The sequence below is a fragment of the Struthio camelus genome, chromosome 12 (assembly GCF_040807025.1).
Source record: "Struthio camelus isolate bStrCam1 chromosome 12, bStrCam1.hap1, whole genome shotgun sequence".
NCBI classification, from domain to species: Eukaryota; Metazoa; Chordata; class Aves; order Struthioniformes; family Struthionidae; genus Struthio; species Struthio camelus.
This window is the reverse complement of record NC_090953.1, coordinates 6545323-6565134: the sequence shown is the minus strand read 5'-3', so window position 1 is coordinate 6565134 and position 19812 is coordinate 6545323. Positions and strand designations below refer to the sequence as shown.

Genomic DNA, 19812 nt, shown 5'->3' with positions numbered 1-19812 from the left:
CCCCATCCTTGCTCCCCAGCTAGCCCTTTCCCCCAGTGTCAGCTTTGGAGTAAATTAAAAAAAAAAAAAACCCCAACAACAACAACCCTTAGTGCTTGGGCCCACAAGGGATGTATGACTCGGGGTGAACTGCAGCGGACTGAAGAAATGCCCAGCAAATACCCAGTGAATACAGTGCCGGCCTCTGTTCCGCTCAGAGAGCAGCACAGGCTCCAGGGAGATGTAGCTGTCCCCATAACTCCACATACAATGTCTCAAGTAATTTGCCCTCCTTGCTAATTAAAGCACTCCCTGAGGAGCACTGTATGAGGAGGATGTATATACACCTTTGTACTCCTTTGCTCCACACTTCCTTAGGCAATACTGCTTTTTTTATGCTAAATAACTGACCTAGACTGCCTTACTGCCCCATTCATCTCCCCCGCATAAACCGGCCATTCATTCTCCAGGAATAGGTGCGTACCTTCGCTCAGGCCCAGCTCCCATGGGAAGCCAACAAGAGACCTACCAGCACTGAAGGAGGACGGGAGCGCAACATGCTGCGAGAGGGTCTTTGCCGTCCTGGGGCCAATCAGGTGTTAAATCAGCCAGTGGCCTTGAAAGAGTCCCGAGCCAAACACTGAAGCGAAAGGCAAAGAGGAGGAAGGAGAGCACCAGTTCCCCCGGCTCTCGCTCCCTGCATTAGCTCCTGCCCTTGCTAGGATTTCCAGGAGCAGTCTATCGATGGGAAGGAAAACGAAGCTGACTCGCGGAGGCTAGGAGCACTCAACACGAGCACAAACTTTACGAGCCGGTCAGCTTTACTAATGTTCTCAGAGTAACACTCTTACGGGACTCCCGAGCTGAGTTTCCACTGGAAAGAAACAATAGTTCAAGCTGTGAAATGTTTTACATTCAACTTCCACCTCTCTCCCCCTCTTCAGTGGAGTTGCCATGAGCCCAGACTTTAAAAACATTTCAGACTTAAAAGGTTAAGATTTAAGTGCTGCTGATTTTATCTGGGCTTTTAACTAACATAGGCAGGTGGATTAGAGATATGTGTACAATCTCCACTCTAGACACTTGGGTAAATATGCACAAGTGCTGAGTGAGCCAAGGAAGGAATCTGATGTTATTGTCTATTAATTTGAAAGCAGAGATTAAAGAAAGTGCAGAAATCAGTAGTGTAAATATCAAAAAGGATTTCCATTTATATGTAAGAACATTACTCTAGCAGTCTGGATATTTCAAATAACATGAAAGCTTTTTTCCTGAATAAAAAGAGCTGTGAATTTGTTTAAATTTACATATTTTCTTCTCTCTTTGTTTGCAGGAATGGTCGCCATGCTTGCAGCTAGGAAGCAGTTTGCTCGGCAGGGCTGCGTTTTGTTCAGAGCCTGCATTTGGCTAGAGGACCTATAAACAGCAAAAGTATTTCATAAGGTTACATGATAGGCAACTGGGCTGGGATTCTCATCCGCCTTGTGTTATTTTTTTTCAGTAATAACCTGTGATGAATTGTCCCTCTTTAATTTTCACTGCATCATAGCTTGAAAATGGATACTGATTCCTACTAATGTTTTTGTTATTCAGAAATATTTGTTGAAAACTTGGCAGAAATAACGTGCAGGTGATGGGACATTCAAAACCTTTTTGTCTATCGGTCACGTCAGTGATGTGACTGCAGTGATGTGGCATTTTTTCTACCTTCTGATTAGATGCCTACAACTAATTTTTTAATGAATGACGGATAATAAATAGTGAACATCATATTACCAAAACAAATGAAGTGGCTGCAATTTCTTTTAGGAAAGAATAATAATTAAAAAAAAGTATCTAGTCTATCAATGTGGCCTATATTTTTAACAGAAATACTGCAAGAAACCGTATTTTCTCTAGAATTGAGATTAAATTGTGTCTGAATGTGATGGGTGCTCTTTCAAAGCATAGTTTGGGTTAAAAAAATCAAAGATTTCTCTACTTTCATTAAAGTTTTACAGATTCCTGAAGGTCATCTGAATACTCAAAAATAATGCATAATATGACCCCATGAATCAAATAGGCCAAGCTCAGCACTTTTTATTAGCAGAAATATTCATGAATCTTTTATCCTTCTGCCTAGTCCACCAGCTCTTACTTTTGCCCTGTTCTCTCCTTAATGCAACATTTCACAGGAATGCCAAGAAAAAGGAACTCAGCTTCAGGTTTAATTGCTAATATTTCTAAATTTAGTCAGTGCAAAATCCATCTGAGGCTCCAAAGATTTTCCCTGTAATCTGCAGAACTTGAGTTTGAATCTAGCCCAAGAGAGCACCACAGCAAATAAATACCATCTGATCTCTACAGAAACCTGACAAGAGTTCAACTGTTTTCCACCTTGCTGCAAGTATATCAGAGTTGATTTCCCAATGCAATGCTGTAGGGGAAAAAGTCAATTAAAATGCAACTGTCCCAATTTCAGGGAAAGTCACTGATCAGCAGGAACCACTGTACACGCGGCTATATGGTATTTTTTTTCCTTTTTCATTTGTTTTAAACAGGTCTATACTAGATTAGTAAGCTGATAATATAAAGCTGTCTTGCTTTATGACTCACGTAACACTGGACAGTCAGCAGTGACTGTAGGAGCCAAATGACCCCAGTTTTCCACACAACAAAGTGGCAATTTGGGGATTCGGCTCATTCATCCTGTCTTTCTCACCTGCTTCTGTGACCATTATGGATAACACAGCGAAGCTCTGCCATATTTGGCTGCAGACGCACAGTATGGAATTGCCAGTTTTGTTACCAGCACTTTCCCTATCAGCGCAGCCGAAAGGGGATTAAGCTAGACAGAAAGGAACCAGTTCTGGATGCGAGGAACTAGACAGATTTGATTATCATTTCATCCGACCTAATCGTTCTTTGCTTTGGAACATGTAAGTGTCTTATGGAAGATTTCAAGTTTTAACAATATAAGAAAATGTGAGGCTTTCCTAGTTCTCTTTCTCTAGCAACTGGCGTCATAGGACTGGCTACGTAGGGTATTAGCCTCAGTAAGTTTTACTCAGTAAGCATTTATTGCTAGCAATCATATAAGTGTAGATGATACTATCTGGTAGAACACTGCATTCATACACTCACATGCAACAGGTATTTGTTTTAAGTTTTCAATATTTCAGCGAGAAGACCTCAGACAAAACTGTGATTCAGTTTGGGGTGGTTTTTGTCCAAAATAATATACTATTTTTGTTTGTCAGATCATTTTTCAACAAACATTTAAACAATTTCTATTCAGAGAAAACTCAAGCTTCCACTCATTTCTATTGTGAAATGTCTGTAAAACATGGAGGAATCTCCTGAGTGAAGTGGTCACGGCATCAAGTCCACCCAATCCAGTAAGATTAATTAACATATGAAAGCAAATAAGAATCCTTTTTAATTGATTTCCAGATGTTAGAAAACTAGGTCTAAGAATTTTGGTTTGCCCCAAATGTGAATATTGAGAGTACATCAATAACTACTGAATAAAAAGCTGAGCACTGGGCTTTGGACTCCCTTGAATGGTTTGGATCAGGAGTTCGTTCAGATTACGTTACGGGTAACAGCTATGCACAACCTTTGGCTCAGGTTCAGTTTCTTTGAGTCTAAGGCCAGGATAGACCTTCAGTTCATCTCCTTCAACTCTCTTTCTGTCCCACGCAATTATATTTCACTCATATATTTCTAAGCTGAGCCCAGTGACATTAATTAAATGAGAGCATTTCAGAAATCAGGAGACAGATTGTTGCACACTCCAGGCAGAGAGCAGGACAGACAAGAGAGACACCAGGCCTTCACAACAGCAAAGAGCTGATAAGGTGACTCCGCTTGGGATTCGCCTCATGTAATTTTACATGTCTATAAGGTAGATGTCTACATCTGATCTCATCAAGCAGGTACTCCACTGTAGTCAGCAGAGAGAAAGGGCATTTGTAGTGCACAGTTCATCTGCTCTGTCTACTTCAGGATGAGATGTAGGGGCCCATTTCTGCCCGCTGAAGGGTGACCGCCTCAGCTGTGGACAGCTACGATATAGATACCCGAGAGTCAGGTGAGAACATCCCACCTTGCATGTTCATGCCCCAAGCTCAAAAGAAAGTCAGATTTCAGGTCATTAAGGATTCCTACTGGTTTAACCAAACAAAGTTTCAGACTATCATCCTCTCCCACTGCAGGAGCATATTGCCTGGGATTTAAAGTTTGAGCCTGCACCTACTGCAGAGAACAGCTGTCTGTTACACAGTGTTATCTTCAAGGCTAAGATGGGACTGACTGCATTCTCTTCTTTATGAAAGTGAGAATTACTATTATTGTCCTTTCACTCTAATGAGAGATGCTTAATTCAGAAGGAGCCCTTGAATTTTGTTAAATGTTACCAGTCTCTATTTTATTCTAGATTATTATGTAGATTGTCCAATGCCTGGCACTCAAAACAAAATACAAAAAGCACAAAAATATGAAAAGAATTAAAACACTGCAAGATGTCCTGGCTACTCTAGCTTTTATTGTAATACTCCTAGCATTACATGACTAGAGGTGCTCATTAAGAGAATTTGCTTTGATCCCCATGGAAAAGTGCTAGGGAGAAAAACAAACTATTAACAATTGTGAATTTTGGAATTAAAAGTCCTAGAAACCCTTGTCTTCTGCTTATCTAGCCACGATTAGAAAATACAGACTAGTGCAATGCAATCTCTTCCAACATTTCATCTCAGCCGTCATGTGTTTCGACTCTCTACTGAAAGAATAGCCTCTAGGAAGAGGGCTGAGTGCAAAATTCACAGCACATAAATTAGCCCCTTTCACCAGCTAGTGGGATATTGAGAGGAGATTGCAATTGCTTTGTTACTCAAATGTATTTGACATACACTTTTGCCATTTTTTAAGCTCTCTTGGCTATTAAATGTTTTGCCCTGGATAGTTGTGATCCCTATTTCAAGGTGAATTGCTTTCCTTAAATCTAATAAATGAGCAACTTGGCCTGCGTGAACAAACGCAGCAGTTTGCACAAGAACTTGCACCCACGGTGGTAATACTGGCATTTGAAATCAGGAGCATGAGCAATCACACAAAATCAATGGAAAATGGGAACAAAAGTGTAAAAGTGAATTCTTTGCAAAACCTGAACGTCTGTGAATTCCTTATGCTTAATATCCACCTTTACGTAGGAGCAATACACCCTAGACCCATTGGAGACTCTCAACATGTCTACACAACACTGCACATTACACATACAGTGTGCAAGACACATTAAGAAACTCAATATTAGGTTTCCCACCGATTTCTGAGTGAGCGGATGCATGGTTGACTGTCCGCCTTTTTCCCTTTTCCCAGCACGCCTGGATACCTAGTTTTGCTGTCATCAGTCCAAACACATGCTCTATTTTCCCCTCTTTCTAAGCTAAACTCTTACTCCCGCTCCCCCTTCTCAATACATCATTCTTTCCTGTCTCTCACTGCTTCGAAGCAGTAGTGCTGCCAGGAATCCAAAAGATTCAGTGGGTGTACAGGAGCAGCCTGGGAAAGGGGCAGATGGGACAAAATTGCCCTGCTTTGGCCCAAAACGTGAGGTTTTTAAACTCTATATTAGTCCCCTGAAAAATCAGGAAATAGGAGGCACAGAAGAAAGTGGCTTGCTCAGCCAGTACATGTGTTTGTGAGTGTGTGCCTGCGTGCGATTTAACATGGAATCTATACCAGTGATTAAATGGTCTTTAAATCAAAGCCAATAGATAAATAAGGGAACTATTCCAAAACCAAGGGGGTTAAAAAACACTCTGCATGCACCTGCTGGAGACGCTGTGCTGCTGGCTCTACATTTCAACTCTAACCTGTATTTGATATGGTGTTGTTGCAGCTGTGGGTTGGGGTGGTTTATTTAAGTGGCTCCAAATGCTTGTCAGTGTGGCAACCAGCTGAATACATAAAACAGGCTCTCCAAACCCTTTATGGCCCAGGGTCAGAGTAAATGGAATAATAAAATCCAAATGCTTTTGTCTCATTTTCCATCACCCAAGCCTTCCGCATAAATCTACAGCTTTGCAATGACCTTCGCATTCAGTGTCGGGGATGAGGCCGCAGGTCTGAGATACATTTGGTCTTCATCTTAGGTCTTTAAAAGCTTTTTCCAATTAATTTTAACTGACTTCCATAAGGATCAAGTACAGTTTCCTCCTCCCAGCCCCCTCGCTCCACATCCCACCCCCTTCCTCTTCCACCAGGCATCTTCTTCCACCAGTCAATTGGGGGAACACTAGAGAATAATACTATTGATCACATTATATGTGGTAGCACCAACAGCAGGGACATTTACAGAATGAGTGATTTAGCAAATGGGAAGTGAGAGTTTTCTTTAAGGAGTTTTAATTTGACGTCTTCCTCACTGCTGGGTGCCTGGTTTTGTTTATTTCTATAGTGCCATGCTACCCCCGTTCAGATGTCATTAGGGGGCCCACATTCTCCTGTACATATGTTTACAAAGGGTAGGTCACTATTAAACTAAAATATATATGTTTCAGTTTAGTGAATCAAAAATCACCTTGTCTGGAATTAACTGCTGAGGGTTGTTCCTTCCCTCCTCCCCATCTGATCTAAATTAGATGTAAAGCCACATCTATGTGCTTCAATTATAGTGAAGAGTAACCCAAACCTCTGTCAGAAACAAGAAGTCCTTTAGATACCTCCAAACGTCCTAATCTTAAGGGCCCAGGGACCTCCCCTCCAAATTCCCAAAGAGGATTTAAACCACCAGCTAATAAACCAGTGCCTAAAAAAAGCTAGTTCCTACTTTGGCATTTAGTGAAGCTGGTCCAGACTTTGAGAGCTACAGTGAGCACTAGGGGACACATTGTTGTCCCCTATTTTTTGTAGCTCCACTGACTTTATTTAGCTCTACAGAAGTCAATGGAGCTACAACAGAACTACACCTTTGGAAGACTTGGCCCATACCTTGCCAAGTCAGTAAAACTGACTGTCAGGTACCTTGCTCTAGGGGGCTTGGGCTCAATTAATCTTAGACAAAACATTGAGCAAAAATATCCATGAGGAGGCTGCTTTCCTGGGGCCTGCCCAAGAGAAAACAACAATTAACAGTGATCTCCAAAGAAAATCCATATTTCTTGAGATTTCCTATCCAAAATCTTGAACATTTCAAATATTAAAGAAGCTCTGATCATTTTGGCTGAGCACCAAAAGAGCTATCTCCCTAATCATATTAAGTGCTCCTACATGAACCTCCTTAAGATTTATCCACCAATATTGCAAACTTCTCTTTCAACTCTACCAGGAATATCAACAAAGCTTTGAGATGTAAGACTTAAAATCCATCTTCCTACAGCCTTCACGTGAAGCCAACTGTATGATGATGTACAGTACAGAGATATACTCTCTCACAAGGCCTGCTTGTCTTATTAATGACAGTATGGATTAGGAAGGCCACCAACCATTGATGTTCATGGAGTTGCATCCCATCCCTCAAGGTGCTGGGAAAACTAGGGCTCTTTATCTGGAGTAAGCTTTCCCAATTTTTTCTTACTTAGTGAAATTGTCCTTCCAAGTAGAAAATAGGCCACTAACAGAAGTAGGGTGCTTTGGTTTCACATGCATCAGAGGCTGTACTTCAAGTCTCTGGTGTCTAGAAAGTTGAAAATATCAGCTGAAACTTCTCCTGTGGGTAAAGCATTTGCAGGGCTTCCCTAACGTGAATTCTTTGGTAGCTAATGAGGACTGAACTCAAGGGATGGTCTTTCCCTGAACGGGTGCATTAATAGTTCCTCTCATCTCTGCCCACCTGTTTTCATCAAACTTGCAGGAATTTAATACTGCTGTTTTGGGGCTGTTTGAAATCTCCCAGAAGATTCAGAATTACCAAGGGGGGATAGCAGGAATTTCTATGCATACATCTACATAAAGAGAAATCAAGCAAACATCACTTCATTATGAAACCAAGCTAAGAATGAATATTAAACTGTCAATTTTCTCAGGCACTCATACTCCAAAAATCAAAGGAAAAGAAGTCATACAGCGGACCATGGCAGTGAGAGAAGGAACGACAGAACCATTCCTTCTTGAAGGCTATGGCAATGTTTGCATACTGCTAAGGGTTCACTTATGTAGACTGGAAGTGAGCTTTTTACTTTAGTTGATTCAAACAGCGTGGATTAGAGGCCCCGATTTTTCAGTTCCAGCTCATGCTAAGTCAACAGAAAATTGTCTTTCAAACCCAGATGTCTAGCTCTACATTTCGTACGGACCAAACATATCTACGACCTCTTAAGAAAGTCTGAATAGATTAAAAAAAAAAAAAAAAGGCAAGTCCATCCAGCTAAATAGAGAACTGTAAGCAAAAAAGGAAGGAGTAAAAAGAGAGCAGGTGTTTAGCCAGTCAATTAATTTATATGGCTTCCACCACAACACAGGGCATTAACACTGCCCAGCATTGCACACAGGTGGCAGGGTGCATGTTTTGGGAGGCAGGGAGACAGCAAGACATACTGTGAATTTTCTCCTCGAGCAACATGATTACAGAAACAACTGCAAATAACTTTGTGCTGATCCGCAGTGATGCATTCAGCAGTCCCTAATCTTTCAAATGTCGGCCTATGCAATGGTATGAAAACTATGGCATTCCTTCAGCCCTTACCTATCAAGGCACATCTGGGCTTTTTTATTCATTTACTCTTTGCTGGATGATTCTTTATTTATGGGTTTCTGTTGAAGCACATTGAAAAGGGAATCAAATGAAAATCTTTAGTACTATAAACGCAAGAAGCTCAACGCAAGAAGATGTAGAAATACTGGGAGAACATACAACTAAGATGCAGTACGCATTACCTCCACCTAGAGTTTTTAAAGTGATTTTCAGATATGCCTATTTATAAGAGAAGGAAACTGAGGCACAGCGTGAAACAATTCTGCTATAGCATGTAGCGGAGACAGGAATTGAACTCAGACCTCCTGTCTCAATTCTCTACATTAGCTCCAAGAGCCTCCATGCTTTGGCTCAGTGTATGAAACTAAATGGTTAATTGAGAGCCTGTGTTTCCCCTGGAGTGGAATCAAATGAAACACTCAAGCTAGACACTCAAGTAGGCTTACTGGTTTAATTTAAAAGCAAGGGGGACTGGTAGCGGGGAGTTCTCGGTCAGGGGTCATTTGTTGTGGAATATACTTCTCACCTTCATGTTCCTCAGGGCTGGGCTCTGGCAGACTTAACGACATTTGGCATGTCCACCTGCTCTATCAGTCTGTTCTTGAATTAGACAGTTCAGAGCAGAGTGGCTTGGGTGCTTGTTGGGATCTTGATGTTTTTAAGAGGGGTTTTTTGTTGTTTTGTTATTTTTTTTGAATAAATCTTTGGCTTCTTTGTGTTGGATTAGTGGTGGTGATGGTAGTACCCCATGACGTTTAAGGAAAAGAAATCAGTGCAACGCACGATGCAGCTTGCCTGAAGGAATGACGCTAATTTGGAGCATTTAGTTTTCCCTGGGCATCTGCTTTGTGATTATACAAAAAATCAGGAATTTCACAGGATCTTGATCCAGGAGATGAAGCTGACTTCATTCCATTTTAAGACATAGGATTTCAGACCAAACATCTGTTTGAAACTTGAGATGAAATTCACATGATTTAGACACAAAGCCCTGAGTCAATTAGATGTCCAGCATACATGGTCAAGATCCCTGGCTCTGATCCTCAAAAAAATTAGCGTGCACGTAATTTTATACACATAAGAAGACACAGTACATTCGACAGGATTATTCTGGGTAAGCTTTTTCCCAGAGCAGGGTTCTCAGTTGGAACCAAACCACAAACCACATCAAGTTCATACAGCTCTAGTACAAACGTTTCGCACTTCTGAAACCAGAGTAATTTTCTCTTCATGGCTCTGTAATCATCACTCGGCAGTGGGGATACTCCTGATAGAGATTTCTGACTTTGAGTTTGAAGCCAACAATGAGACGAGAGGTGCTGAAACTCTCGGCAATGAGGCTCGTGTTTGCCCCCCACCTAACCTGTTAATAAAGCATGGGAAAAGGGAAGCCCGAGGCACGTTACTGTCTGAACAGAACTGTTGCAAAGCAGAATGTTTTTTTCCTGAAAGTCCCTGAATGTTGTCAGCAGCTTTTCCACAGCATCCAGAGCTTTTCACAAAGAGATTTCTTCCCCTCTCCACCCTTGGATATGAAGAAAAGAAGTCCCATTTGGTTTCCGGAGGGCGGCCTGATCACCTCCAGGAGCTATGGGAATGTTTGGAGAGTGAGACCTCCCTCCTAAATTAAAAATTCTTGTCAGACTCAGTGGGTGAGAGACCCACGTGCCCTCGTCTGGTCACAGTGCACAGCATACTGGCACATTAGCTTCTGAAGCTGCCTTTTCAGTGCTGACCTTTATATTAATGCTAATAGGGTTTGGAGAAATAAAATGTAAATTTGTCTCTAAATGGATTAGTCTGCGTTGGGGGTGGGAAAGAAGGGTACAGGAGGGGGGATTGCTTGGAGCATTTGCACTAAAATTAAAACATTTATGTTCCAACACTTAATTTTATTAGTGGCACATCGAAGTTGCCTGAATGCATAATACATTTCTCAAGTCCACTCCGTTCTCACTCAGACGCTAAGTGTGTGTGCATGCACGCATGCCTTTGCTAGAGCTACACAGTATATTTACCTAATAAATGTCCTTTTACTCTCGCAAAGCTCACATTTTGTCATCAGGGTTGTTTATTTGTCGTTGCATCCCAGGTCCTCCGGGGAAGGAAATAAAGAGTGTGCAAGCTTCAGCTCTGCCCCAGGAACCGTGAAACTACAATCTGGGCCCAAAATAAACCCTTATTTTGTATCTGCATAACAGTAGGTGTGCCCATTTCTTCATATCAGCCATGAGTTTACGCAAAGGAATTGGGCAATAAAGTTAACTGGTACTTACAAGTGCTTTACCTAAGCAGAGACCTTAAGGGTAAATTAGCAGCAGGGTTGCCACTTTTCAGATAGGGAAATTGAGCCACGACTTCCAAAGTTATATCTGGTAGTGATATCTGTGAGAAGTGAAAGGTGCAATACTAACCCCACAAATTACAGTTCAAATTCTGTTAACTTTTTGCTCCTTGCTCTGCTTGAGCTTCCAGGGTCGACTCTTCCCACCCCCAGCAAGCGCAGGATGTCTTGGGAGTTCATTTGGGTCAGCTGTGATAGCACCCACCACAGGAGGATAAATGTGGGACCCTCTTACACGGTGTAATTTTTTGGACAAAAATAATTATGCATCAGAAAACACAGTTCCATTAAAATCAAAACATTTTATAGGATAAATTGTGGTAAAAAACATTGGTGAGAAAAAATTATGATATTTCATTTTGCCAACATCAAAATATTTGTTAATATCAGCTCAATGTTTACATTAAAATATGAATTTTCATATTCTGTGTTCATATATTTTCCTTAAATTGGCACCTAACTGCTATCTAATGTTTTAATATAGTATACATTTTTAAGAGTACCTTTTTTGGCTTGGAAAATATCAAAATTTCAGCTATTCATTCTGACAGAGACACCGGTTTTACAAAATGTCAGCATTCCTTTGGAATTAGAAACTCTGGGTCAAAGCCAGATCTAAGCCCTTCTGATTATAAATGAAGCTATATCCATTAGACATCCAGCCATGGCACACTTATCTTACATGAATGTATATCTAGCTACAGCATCATGGCTGGACCAATCTAAAATTCAGACCTGACATATGGGGATGACATAGATTCATTCCTAATAAAGCATTCCTATATAAAAAGGATTAAGCTAGCCACGTGCTAGAGAAATTATTCTAAAATCTATGGTTCTTAAATATAACTCCGGAGAACAAATCTTCATTACAACCACTCATAACATTTCATAAGAGGACAGACTCTCCACTCCTATAGAGTGACATTAAACATCTAGGCTTTCTTTCTTTATGAAACTCTATAGTACTCCTCCATAACTATTTCTACTTATACTCAATAACCCACAGGTTAAATTAATCAAGTGGTTCAGCACAGAAGCAGGCAAAAGTCAGGCTGGGGAATGGGTAGGAGGAATCAGAACAGCAGTGATTTGGGCACCTTGTCCTTGCCTGAGCAGACGTTAATAGTTATCATTTAGATATGGTTTAAAATACAGTGCAGATGTGAAGCACGGAGTGTAGGTAGCGCCTATACACACACAGGGTCCCATAAGGTGGAGGGGCGGGGGGGGGAAAAAAAAGATCATTCAGTAGTGGAAAAGTATCTGATTGCCTAATGTAAACTGTGATTAGTGGCTCGGTGCCTGGACAGTGAGTACTTTGCAGGCCCCCAAATACGGTCCCCAAATCAGCGTGTGTGCTGCCAATCTGTCAGGCAGTCCAGCTGTAACACTTTCTGGCATTGCAATGTCTTCAGCTGGTTTGTGTCAGAGCCGTCCAGTGCAGGGGGAGGCTTTCCAGAAGTTGGCTATTGAGTGTCTGTCTGCCTGGATCAAGGGTGTTGCCAGTTTAACATCACAGCAAGGGGCCACCACATCTGGCCAGCAAGCCCTGAGGAAAGGGAAAGGTGAGGGGGGGGGTGCCTGCGAGGGGGCAGGCCCCACAGAGTTTGGGGCTGGGCAATACCACTGACAAGAGTAAAGGCCACAGGTCTAAAACACAGCACTTTGGAGAAGGTTGAGACCACGGCACGGAAAGGTTTTGAAGTGCTCAGAGAACGCTCTAAAATTCACAAGCGGCATTAAACGTCCAAGTCAAACTGGGTCTCAAAGCCCCAAGCATGCAGACCTCTCACTGAGCCTTTTCCTCCCTGTTACAAATTGATATTTTATTAGCTCAAAGCCAGGTGCTTCTCCTTAAGATAGATTAATCTCCAGTTCATCATATCACCAGAGACCAAGGGAGGCAAGGGGTAGCAGTGGTGCCAAACACGCGTGAAGTGAATAGGACCCCCAGGTACTGCAGGGGGGCAGAGAGAGAGAGGAAATGGTCTTTTTTCGACATAGCACCGGTCTGTTTTGATTTGGTAGCTGCAAGTTTCTTCAGTGTGGATGGATGAGGGGAACAAAAACATACATAATAACCCTATAATTCAATACCCCCATTCCAATTCTGTAACTCCCCCAAGCACCATATGCATGCTTACCGCTTACAGGGAGCTGCAGGATCCACAACAGCCCTGAAGGATAAAACTGTTCCCATCTGAGGGGAGAGGGAATAAAGAAATGGGTTGCAACAGAAGAGAGAAAAACCTCAAAAAGGATTCTTTAAGAGGATCTTGAATCAAGGGTTAATTGTTTCCAAATGACCACTGTGTGGGAGACTATTATGGGATGGGACCCATTCAGGCTTGGTTTGAAGCTGCTGGTAGGTACCTTGAAAGAGGGCTAAGCAGGAGCAGCTGTTTTACATTTAAAGTGACTGAAGTGAGTAGTGAATTACTGTGGGAGACAAATGAGTCCATGACATGATTGGACCTGGGACGGCTCTCCCAAGTGGCCACTTGTTTCATGAGAACTCCCACCCCCAGGGTCTGTATTTGAGTATCAAAGACACAAATAACACCAATTAATTCAGATTAGCCCACAAGAGACAGCCAGGTTAGCTGCCTGTTTACAGATTCAGTGCCCCAACTGCTATCATCTCTTCTGCCTTCAAGGTGCCATTCTGTTCTCTTAGGCTCTGGTTTTATCTTGTGAGTCTAGGTTTTTCTAAAGGAAATCACAGGGAACACAGGCATAAGCCAGAAGCCATCAAAGCCCACGGAGTTGTATTGGTGTAAACCATTCACTAAGAATAAGCACAAGAAATGAGGCAGTATGCTGTGGACCCTGTGTTTTGGTGTCCAAGGGTTCAAGGTTAACGCGGGCCCTGACACAGTTCATTTCAATACATGCAATAGGGAATCAGACTCTACTTTTTGTGGGGGACACCCACTCAACCCACGGCATGAGGAAAACATATGGGAGACCAGAATTAAGAGTCTATAGATGGGAAGAACTGTCTGTACTAAGTTTTACTGGTCATGAATTTCTAACTGGAGCTCATTTGCAAACAGCTTCACGAGAAATGCAGAGCTTCCATGTAGCCATCTATCCCACTTCTTGTTTTTTTCTCTTTTTTCAGTTCTAGCCTCAAATTGTAATACTTAGGGAGGGATTCTGCTGCCTTGTATCAGAACCTTTTCTCTCACTAACAACATGCGGAAGAGGTTGAGGACTGAGCTGCAAAGTGCTCAGAGCAGCCCGAGTACTCACTTTTGCATTTTGCACTGAGGCTGGTGACTTCCTAGTGGTATCAAGAGCTTGTGTTAATATTCCAGGAACCAAAAGCAAGAAACAGTCCTGTATGCTATTTACTAAACTGCATTAGTCAAAATACTGCATTTTAAAAACCCCTTATGTTGTTATACATCATCATATAAGTCATCACAAAATAGTGAGTACAAATTCCTAAGAATTATGTTGACATGGAAATTGTCAGTAGAAGTGCTGGGAAATTTACATCTCCTCATATATCCGTAGTCGTATCCTCCATAGAAATTAACATATTATAACGCTAATATTTCAAGGTAATGTTTTCTCATGAGGATGCCATATTTTATCAGTTAATATTATCTATGTAAAAACTATTCAATTACAGTATCAAGCAACGCATGATTAATACTAATATCACCAATGTAATGGCAGCTTTGTAAGGTGTCATCATAGCTGCTCAGGCAGCTGGAAATGGCAGTGGCAGAAAAAAAATATCCTTCTCTTTAATTAAAAAAGCAGTTCAATATCCATGCAAAATGAATGGCCAGTGCTATCTGGAGTACAGCTCTACCCTCCCTGGAAGGTGTAAGTTGAGCCACTGACTTCACTGGGACAAAAGTTTTAACTCCACCTCCTCTGTAATGTATTCAGCTGTGAGCTCCTTCCCTCAGATCCCTACTGCATAAATAACCATAAGCAAGGGAGGGGGTTAAGTGTTTTACACAACTAGGCAGATAGCCAGTCCTTGAGATTTTTTTTTTTTGAAATTAACATTTCGGTGATGCTGAAAAGCCTTTGGATGCTCATTTGTCTTTACTTTTACCTAAACGCAGAACATCAGCCCTGCAGGTATGATGTACTTTGGGTAGCAACTTGCATCAGTATAAGTGGTTGTCAAGGTAGGAGGAAGCCTGAGCTAGAACCACAAGTGTTCCTAGGAAAGGAGACACTGATCTTAAAAGGGAGCAATCTGCCTACCTCATTCCTCTGAGTATCGAATCCTGTGAACGTGGGGGTTCTCAGAAGGCAGAATCCAGCCGGAGTCCCGCAGGAGGCACATAAATGAAGAAAATGGCAGGTTATTATCAACTGGTTATCAACTTAAAGCCTCCAGATTTGAAAATGGCTGTAAAACACCATTACAGCTAGAATAGCTCCCATTCTCCTTCAACCTTCGTATTTATTGCCAAAGCTGAGTAGTTCTGTAATGAATAATTTATTCCAAACAGTTTCCCCCTTCATGAATTGTCAGCAAGTGGATCTTGATTTTCTCAATATATATGTTGTATGTGCAATTGATCCTGTTCAAGGGGGTCACTGTGAAGCCGTGAGGCTTCTTAAATCTCGCTTGAGCCACATGTTGAGAGCTTTCTCCCGGTCTTTTGCCCAGGGGTGAATTTCAGCCTATTCAGAAAGATATGCCATATCATTGTGTGAATCATTTTGGGTCTGCAGCTCATCCACATGCATATTCACAATTTCAAATTCAAGCTGTCTTGACAAGATGCTTAGGTCACATGGGCCATATCTATTCCCAAATTGGAAACGGGTAATTTGGAATCAGCTTTCCAGCCCCCCTCCTCATAATAACAAATCCAAAAATCCTCTTCCCAAAAATCGGCAGCATTCTCCTGAAGTTCACTCTTCCAGCCACGCTCGCGTCCGCATACCTCTAGGAGACGATTCACAGGAAGTGCTGCAAACCTGGCCCAAGTGCAGTAGTTTAAATGTTAGGATAGTAGGAAAAATGTTTTTGGCAGCATTCCTCTAATTTATTTCACCAATTTAGGCAGATTTTATAAAGGCAGCAAAGCACAAAATGAAAAGGGGACTCTGACAATTCTGAATCGTAAACACATTTTGAGCAGATTGTGCAAAGCAATTGAACTAAAATTAGATTATGAAAAGTACACTAAGTAAAACTCTATTATGGAAATGTTATGAAATTAATTAATCTAAGAAGCAGCATTGCCACCAGCATGTGCTGGCCCTGTAAACTCACGCGTGCATTTGTTCCACTCTTAGCTTTCATTCCTGATGAAGTTAACACGAGTCAGAAATGTGGCATTTCTAGGTCTTTGATCCTAGTGAATACTAGGACTTCTTATATTTTTTCATTTGATCCTTAATTTGGGTTTGGTCAGTGACACTTGCATCCACTAAGAATTGCTCTGGTAACAACAGATTGACAGCTAGTTATGATCAGCCCAGCATTTCCTTAATAGGTTTAGTTACCACTGTGGGTTGTTACTCAGCTAAGCCAATAAATAACGTATTTTCAATTAATACACAAATCTTAGAAGGGTTTGTACTATATGTATGACTAAATGAAGAAACACATTATAATTATATGGTAATTTGTTAAAATGATCATTAATACCTCTGATGTTAATTATCTAATGACAAAAAATTACAGAGGGTGCAAGTAATTTGCCCTTTGTAATTGCTTATTAGGTTGCAAGGATAATCATTTTGTTTTCTTCACATAGCACTATTTATTGCATTTTTCTTCTGACAGTAGCTGAAGTGTATGTGAGGTGAAAAGTCACTGGATATTTTTTTACAAAATGAGACGACATTTTTGGTGGAAGCTCAGCACAGGGTATCCAAGTATAAATGCTCCATGCAATCTCCCTAAAAAAAATTTGGAAAGATCACAATGTAAAGTGAAAATTATAGTTTCGGTTAATAGCTATATACATGATAAAATAACTATTTTCAAGTGGTTACCACACAATGCAAGGAGTCAAATGTAGTATGTTGTACTCCTGTTTCTGCCAGTGATTTCCTATATGAGTCTGGGTTAGATGCATGACTTCATCTGCAGTTCATCACAGCTGAGTACCTGACTTCCAAAAAAGAGTTTAAGTGCCAAAAATTATTACCCATTTTATTGGCCTTCACCTCTGTTCGCTTTCCCCACCTTAAGGGTGAGTATATGCAGGATCTGATTCACCTCTTTGCTCCTGTTAATCAAGATTAGATTTGTAAAGGCATTTTTTTTTCTCAGAAATGTATTTACAGACTATCACCTTGAACTCCGTGAATAGCTTATTGGGAGGCATGGAATGAAAAAGTCAGAATGTTTTGTTTTAATGTTCTTGAAAGAAATCATTTCATTTTTTTCTTTCAGAATGACATCTTTAGAATAAATTTAGCCAAACTTAATTACTTTTTTAAAGTCTAAAAAAAGAATACCTGGCAACTAAATGAAATGTTTCACCTATTGGAAGTCTTTTTTTTTTTTTTTTATCAAATTTAATTTCATCCAGAAAACTCAAATTTCCCTTCAGGCTGACCCAACCAATTTCTTTTGCTTCTACTTTTCAAAGAGCAAACAGAAAAAAAATCAGTTACCATATTTTTTGCATACACTGGCTATCTCTGAACACCAGTATTCCTGCTAGCACTTGAAGATGCATCCCCAGGTAGTTTCTTGTAAACCACCCAGAACCAGAGGGGAAGAGGGCAGGGTGGAACCCAAAGGAAGGAGGGATCCGAAGCAGGGGGATACTGGGGCAAAGGAAGCAAATGCGAGAGGAATTAGAGCCACGGGGCTACTGGGAAAGAGGGGGGTCCCAGAGTAAACTTCCCCTCACATTACTTACATGTGCGTATAAACCGCAGTGCTGATGAATCATGGTTTTTACAGATAATCCATGGGTGATATGTAGGAAAATATGGTATTCATCTAACTCCAATCAGAAACAATTCCACCGAAGTCAACGGGGTTACACAAGCATATAACAGATGTGAGTGGAAGAAGCAGCAGAATCAGGCCCACTGCATGTATACAAGTCTCCCAAGAATATTGCATTTTGATACGCATCTGGGAAAGAATCCCCCACAGAAATGTGGAGTTAAAGCTGCCTTAATAGTGAGAACTGTAAATACAGAAGTTGTCATCAGTAAAGGTCAGCTAGCATGCATGTTTTCAGATAAAAACTGATGTCTTGTAGGGGCTAGGAGGTAATCTTCATGCAGCAAAGCATCACACATTGGCCATCATGACAGCAGATTTTCTTTCAGAAGGATGCCCAAATGGAAGTGATTACATCGACGGCAGTGTGAAGTGATAGGACCATTCACACATAATCACAGTATAGATGTAGCGGAGATGGGTGTCAGCCAATGTCCTGGATCCAAGCACATTTGGACGTGAGAGAAGTTCAGATCTCGATCCAAACTTTGCTGTTCAGACCTGCCTCTCACTGTCAGGAGGTGGCTGCCAGCCAAGTCCATCTTCCAGGAGTGATTCCACTTCACAGAATGACAGGTGTGATGTCCATTTAACTTTACAGGGAAAGAAAAAATCTCCATCCTTAAGTAGACACTATTTTTGGTGGTCTTTAATAGGCATGCAAAGGGAATAGGAAGATAATTAGCCCTTTTATGCCACTTGCTCCCATTCCCCTCAATTTTCCGGCGTGCTCCCTTTTCCTGTGGCGATCCCCCCACTAACGGTTCAGACGGATGTTGACAGTCTCCCTTTTAAAGGCTCAGCCTTTTGAAGGGTTTTGCTCTCTGCAGGCTGAGCTGTCTGGCACACAGCCATTGACAGGGAGCTGGAGTTTGCTCTTAAGTCCCAGTGCAATCATGCACTGTCTGCTGCCTGCTGCTGCACAGTGCTGCAAGAGCTTAAAAAAGACTCCTCTAGTCCTGTCAAAAAGACAACCGAATTATTAAAGCAACAGCCATTCAGGTGTTCAGAGGGACCGAGTGAAGCAGGGACAGGAACTGCAGTAAATGACTGATCTGCTGCTTATGCTAAATGACAGTGGGGTAGGAGGGACGTGAGTAGCAGAGGGGAAAAAAGGCCAAACAATACTGCTGTCTGATTGAGGTTACTAAATATTTCAGTTGAATTAGTCCCTTTTATTCCTCATTGACATGGCCTCAGACTATCCGAGTCTTTCCAGAGTTTTAAAAATATTCAGTCTTAGCCTGAGTCTCTAGCTGCTCTCGTCCCCACCGATCCAGGAGAACGTAGGTAACGCTCAGAGATTCACGTTAAATAAATCAGTGCACGAGAATACGTTTTGTACGGTCCAACTCTGTGAGATGCAAGCAATGGCAGCATTCATAAACGACAACGTGAAAATCATCTGACACCTAGAGATCCCCAGACCACTTTGGCAAGCTAGACGGCCTCATTTTCCGAAGTGGAAGCAAAGTTAATGTGTGACTTGTGTTAAAGGCAGAGCTAGAAGGACAAAGGTCTCTTGGCCACTTGCCTGGTCCACCTATCCTGCCCTGTCTCTCTATAACTCAAAACTATTAATATTTGCTTGTTATTAAGCATTAACATACCTTGACCTTAACATAACTTTACACCTTACTGATTCCTGAACAATCATGTTAGATCTATATTTTTCTGAAATCCTAGTGATTTCAAGTGACTGCATTTTTGGCTACGCAATTCAGAAACTCTAAAAAGACTTGATATGCAGAAGACGGGTAAGCTGCTTTTTCCAAAAGCCAAACCTTAAATTAAGATCCAAAAACACACATCAGCCTTGAAAACTTTGGCTTACTTCACCCCTAGGTGTGCCGTGGCCTA

General features: G+C 41.4%; 1 long non-coding RNA gene across 1 annotated transcript in view; it reads right to left on the bottom strand.

Moving 5' to 3' along the window:
• Positions 1 to 19812, bottom strand: part of LOC104148176 (uncharacterized) — a 219514-nt gene that overhangs the window by 15165 nt on the left and 184537 nt on the right. Inside the window, exons 17-18 of the long non-coding RNA XR_011143681.1 lie at positions 17861 to 18911; positions 15231 to 16886 (exon numbers count right to left, since the gene is read on the bottom strand). This is a non-coding gene — a long non-coding RNA (uncharacterized lncRNA). The remainder of the gene's footprint in view (positions 1 to 15230; positions 16887 to 17860; positions 18912 to 19812) is intronic.